A 6,551-nucleotide genomic window follows, 5' to 3' on the forward strand; every position below is an offset into this window, starting at 1 on the left:
TGAAATTAGATTTTTTTTTTTTCAATTTCATTCTCATTCAACTTTTTAATTTGTAAGATTTGTTCCTTATTATTTTAAGAAACTTGAAAAAAAATAAAACATTAATAAGCTATTTTCCAGCTCATAACCAAACATTGAAAAGTATTTTCCAGCTTATTTTCCACAACACTACCAAATATCAAAAAATAATTCACTTTTCAGGAATTCACTTTCCAAAAAAACCACTTTTCAAAAAATAACTATTTTCCAGCAAATAAACAAGGTTTTAATAAGATTACATTTTCCAACCATAAATAAAAGTAGATTTATTTGAATAAAGGACTATTTTAGACAAAAGAATTCATAAATATTATTATAATGATATAATTATGTGGGAAAAATACATTGTAATTTTATAATATTAAAATTTAAATATTATTATGTGACATTGAATAATTAATCATATAGGTTACACGACCAAGCATGTAATATTTGATCATTTTATTTTTATCATACAATCAAACAAACTTAAAGTAAAATGGTGTTAAAATAATGACTACCAACATCCATTGTAACAGAAAACACTTCGTCATGAATCATAAGAAAGTTTTCATTTTAGTTTTTAGAAGTACTTTTCTAAATCAACTTATATATATATCAATTTCTAAGTGTTTTTATGTTATCTGTTACCTATTAAACATTGAAAGATAATTCAAATTTATGTTCATGATTTTGTCAAAGAAATCAAACAAACTAATGTAAACTTTATATAAAATTATTCAAACATTTTAAGATAATAACTATTCACAGTTATTTATTTAATAAATAATTGAAAACAATCTATTAGAAATTAGAAAAAAAACAAATACAATAAAGTAGTTTAGGATATAAAAAAAAAAAGAACAAACACACCCACTTGAATTCCAAATATTAGCACAGTAAAGACATTATCAGAATACAAGAGCATATCTAAGAATCAACGTATCCAATGCCTTTTCAATTTATTTATTTTTCAGAGAAGAAAAAAGGAAGAGCGTTATAATTTCTGCCTTAATATTTAAAGTTTTCCACGGTTTCGCTCTTCACAAGAATTATTGAAAAACGAAGATTTTTAAGAAAAAAACATAATATTCATTAAGTCGTCTCATTCTTGTCAACCAATTATCTTCTTAATAACCAAACTAACACTTGGAGTCGAACGAGGCAAGAAAGCAAAGAACATGAATAAAAGTTTAAAAAACAAAAGCGGCAGTCAATTGGATAAGAACAGAGATGCCAAATCCTGCGTTCTAAGAAATGAATCCGGTTTGTTCATCAAAGGGAAATCATTGTTACCCCATCTCCGCAAATCACTTGCAGTTCAATTACCACCATGAGCGAGGCAATTACACTGTTTTCGCCACCATAATGTTAAAAGCAATAACCATTAATTTGCTTCATAAGGCCTTGCAGACTGCATTTCTCATATATTGTTAGATCAAATTTCCTTCAAACGTGTAGAAGATTATGCATTGCCCGTGAGGTCTTCAGAAAATTCAGTCAGTACGGGTTATAAAGGTGGAGAAGCTACTACAAAAGCTTCAGTCCACCTGTGACATCATCAACCACTCCAACAGGTCCTGCACATATTAGTGTTGAGAATAGACTGACTTTGAGCTGTTTTTGGTTCAATGTAAAGGGAAAAAGTTGGTGCACCAACAGAGCAAAGATTTTTCTGACTTGTGTTTTTGGTTTTTTTCTTCCATGACTACAAGTTAACATAACTTCAGTGAAATTTAATTTATTTTTTTTTTCCTTTACAGTCTCTTAGTGATGTTGGGGTAAAAAAAAAATAGTGGCTGTCTACTAGTAAGCAAAACTACATTGCATTATCTGAATGACACTTCCATTTTGAAGTTTCTGGTGGTATCAAGGGCTAAATAGAAATCATGGATGTTAAACCCACATTTTGAAATGATAATATCGTGATTTTATGAGCTTAATCAGCCAGCCACCTTGGTATCTTAACCAAACTAAAACCACGTTTAAATCAATAGTTCATTTGGTAAGAATATTAGAGAAGTGATTCCTTATCCAATTTAACAATCCCAAGGACCAAACGAGAATAAAAAAGACAATGCCTACCGACAAACTCAAACCAACAATTGAATTAGTAAATAAATCTCAGATGTTCACTGCTTCTCATACTCCTATTCTTAAACAACAGTACAAAGCACAACTAATTATAGAATTTATAGGGGGGGGGGAAGGAATGGAGGTCTAGAGAAAGGAAGCATGGTTATCAACACTCGGACTCCACCAAATCATTTCTCTTGTTAGTTTTTCAGTCCCATAAGGATGCCACTTAACATATTCTAGAAAATAAGATTTGGAAGCACCCACCAATATCTTAAGTTAATTATATATTGAACTTTGAACTTTGAGGGTTAACAGTGAAGTTCGAGTAAATAACTTGTTGACAAGTAAATAAGTTACATTTTCTATTGCTAATGTGGTAAAAGTATATTTACTACATTTTGCGTATATTCCCATATTTTCTGAAAGCTAGTTTATGTAGTTTGTATAGTCTTATATCTAATTTCACAATTTAGTAGTAGGCCATCTTTTGATCTCAAGTGAAGTGAATTTAATAAACAAAATACAAATAGATCAAAAACAGACAGATCATACAATTGATATGGCACACGCATACTGGAATGAAAACTCTTACCCAGAATAGCCATCACTGTTCTTGAATCTGAAACAACAGAAAAAAATAATTTCAGTCCAAGTTCTGTTGGTGACCAAAAGAAAATGCACTATAAGGTAAATTGGATAGCAAGCTTGTTAGAACAGACATTCTGGTACAAAGAGTTTCAAAGAAGCAAATCAAGCATTTGGAGTAACATCCATAACCAAAAAATCGAAATGGGACAAAGATTGGGTTTTCTATGGTTTTCAAGGAAACATGCTAGTTTTATTCATGCTTGTTATTGCACCATTAGAATATAGAAAAACATCCATACTATCAAAATCTCATATTCATTTTAGAAAAATAACAATTACATGATTAGAGAACTGCAACTGCTAATATGTTCAATGAGTCAATGATGTTACGATCACCTATGCGGTCAAAAATAGGCTGCCTGTTTGAGTTTCAAGATACTTCTAAGTTTCTAATCCTAATCCATCAACTCGATCAACAATTACTTTCTTGGAAATTTGTAAGGAAAAAACCACATCTCATATGGCTTTGTACTTCAAAAAAATTCCAGCAGTTCCTTGCTTTCTCCTTTTTGAAGAGCCAAACTACTCTTCTGCCTCCACCCTCCATGTTCCACGAACTACAGCTTAAATGTATTTTTCTACAGCCTGTTGTTGGATTCTACAAAACTCATGAATAAACCATTCTGCCTAAAAATTAAAGAAAAGAAAAAACAAAAAACTCCTTGTAAGTTCAATGCAAAAATAATACTCCCCAAGAAAATGAAATTTTATTAGCAATCATATACCAACATCATGGTCAATCTAAATAAAACGAATCAGCTTTGCAACCCACTTGGAGCAATCTGTGTTCTTCCTGCATCAATCGTAATATGGGTTGGTAAGTTAAGTGATTTTGCCCTGTCCTGTCAAAGTTGAAAATGAATTCCTTTAGAGTGAACCAGATCAGATAAATGAACAAATTACAGTAAACATAATAAGAACAAATGGGAAGTGCGCTAATAACAGTAAAATAAAAGGGCAAAGTTGAAACATCAGACTTGGAATGAAAAGATAGTCTTAGCCAATGAAGCTTAAAAATTAAAAATAGGCATTATAAGTTGGTTGATCCTTTTACCAATCTAACTAACCTAACAGTGAACACAAATGCAATGGTTGAGAAAAATCTTGAAAAAGAGAAATTGACTTCAAAGATGAGCTCAGATGTTCAACTGAGATACATACCCAAGAATCTCAAGAGGTACTAGGAAAACTTTCTAAGCTTTTGTTAAGACTTGATTTTGATGCCTGCTTTCTTTTTTAGGGTTCTCATCTGATGCACACACCAACGGCAACTGATATTCAGTTTAATTTGATGAATAGGTCAACAAATATACTACCATGCTGCATAGTGGCACAGGTAAAAACACATGTAGGTATAGTGAATTGGGCTACAACCTGGGAGGGAACAGGTTAAAAATTCGCTGAGGAACTAAACTTGTCGTAGAGAGATGGCAATTTCAAGGGTCAACAAATATCCCACCAGGCTGCAAAGTTTTAGCAGCTGTGAACATATAAAATTTGACACATGGAATTCATTTGCTATGCATTTATAGACTAGCAATTTAGATCTATTTTTCCTTGAAAAAACAAAAAAGAATACAATCTCATATTATCAATTTGATGATATTAACTGAGATGACAAAAATATTTATGACATACTGACTTGCAAAACAAGCATGTCCTCCTCACTTTCAATTTTCACGACCACCTTTGGCTGAGCACACATCTCCCGCCTGCATATTTGCAAAATCCTTGAAACTGAAAGAGGAAGAAGAAGCATGAAAGAGAAAGAAAGGAAGAAAGAAAAGTGAGGAGGAAAAGCATAACTATAAGGCCAAATCATTCAGAATAGTAAGTGCAGTACCTGTTTAAAGCCTTGGGTGCTCGGTGAAGAAGCTTTTTATACAGACCCAAAGTTGCATGACTCAAACCAATCACAAAAATCAATCAAAAAAACTAGAAAAGTGTTCAATATTAGAAAATATAACATGCAAGATAAGTGAATGAGGATCGTCTTAATCTATCATTAAATGGATGGACTGCATGTTCAAAGAAATATGGAAAAAAACCTGACTCTTTTAAGTGTTAAGTAAGCAACTATTTACTACAGATGAGAACAGTAATTAAAATAACAAATGATACGCTGCCTCAGCAAACAAAAGAAACAGGGAAAGGTGAAATATGTGGATATGGTATCTAAAACTGTATTTTAATCCAATAACAATTGTGGTAAAGCAATTGCTAAAAGTAGCCCCTCCAGTCCCTGGGTTCCAGCTGCTTCAAAAAATCAATGAGACTGAAATACAGATCTAAATATAAGCCACTAAATCAATAACTTGTCAACTGGATCTATAAGCCATGTAGCAGTGCGACAATCCATGGTAACATTCAATTAAGATGATAAGAGCAGGGATGCAAAGAGGCCATGAACCACATTATACCCAGTGCAGCAGATCTGTAACCCAAACTTTTGTGCAACTAAATAGTCCTTAAAATATCCAAACTCACTTGCTAAGGTCATGTTTACTTGTGAAAAAAATTCAGTTTTTAAACTCACTTGCTAAATGTCTCAATGTAGTTCTTCATATGATGACAAGCCAGTATCATAAAACAATTTAATAACATATTAAAGCATTACTTGTACTACAGAACCAGGAAGAACTCCGGTTGTTCCCTTGATACAAGTTTACAGAAGGTATTTGGTAGTTGGTCTCAGAAAAATGCACATGGTCAAAAAGCTAGAAAATCAGCCATTAAAGTATTTCTTAATAACCACATAATCTCTCCATTGTCAAACCTGCAATTAATGAAGTTTCTACTAATGAATTGTTATACAAATGATGTCAAACTCATATCATAATTAGTTTGGGTCCGCAAAAGAAAGAATGGTCAGCTATCTCACAAGGGTCTGTTTGTTTCTATCTCAAAAACTGTTTGTCTATTACACAAAGAAGAAAACAGTCTCTAAACCCAGAAAATAATTCAATCAGGTGTTCAAATCTCAGATAAAACTAGTTTACTCTAGCAAATTAGAATGCCATCTTTGAGCCTCTTTAGTCAAAATCTATCTGAATTTAGAAAAATAAAAAGAAAGGAGATAACAATTGAGTAAAGATAAAGCAAGATACAGCTCCCTTGTTCCACTAATAGCTAACACAAAGAGAAGGGTCTTGAAGATTAACGAAAGGCAACCTGCATTGGGCTGCAATTTTCCCTTTTCCCATCTTAAGATCGTTTCTAACAACCAAAACCTACATTCAAAAAGAAAAGGTTAAAAGATAAAAGCAAATAAAGAATAATAAAAGGAAAATACATCTTTCAGATGGATAGAATATGCGTTACCATCTTGAAATCATCAAGAATATCAGCGAGCTTATCAGTCTCAAATGGTTCTTTGGAGTTATTGTTCTTGTTTCCATGATGACTACTAGGGTTAGTATTCGTGTCTCTAACCACTTTTGGTGTTAATCTTAAAAAGAAGCAAAAAGGGCGGCGTGTCCCGATGCAATAACCTAAAGCAAGGCAGCCTGCCCCAACTAATATTGGCACTAAGCCAGCTCAAATCCATCAGTTCAATTCCTCTACCTGCAATGCAAACCCTAGATTGTTGTTGTTGCTGCTGTTGCTGTTGTTGTATCAAAACTGTAGCCTACAAACAGAAAAAATGAATAGAATAGCAAGATATAATCACCTGTATAGTTTATTTAAAAAAAATCAATTGAGAAGCGCTCTTCTCCTACCTCTGCAATTTAGGTTAAGCCAGGTAGAACACACTCTTGACTCTATGTATGGAGTAGTCTTTCGTGTCTTTTATTTTCTCTCTTTTA

General features: G+C 32.5%; 1 pseudogene; it reads right to left on the minus strand.

Moving 5' to 3' along the window:
• Positions 1–1,087: 1,087 nt before the first annotated feature.
• On the minus strand, positions 1,088–6,307 carry LOC18104194 (uncharacterized; annotated as a pseudogene).
• Positions 6,308–6,551: the final 244 nt, after the last annotated feature.

This window comes from Populus trichocarpa, chromosome 13, assembly GCF_000002775.5.
Source record: "Populus trichocarpa isolate Nisqually-1 chromosome 13, P.trichocarpa_v4.1, whole genome shotgun sequence".
Classification (NCBI taxonomy): Eukaryota; Viridiplantae; Streptophyta; class Magnoliopsida; order Malpighiales; family Salicaceae; genus Populus; species Populus trichocarpa.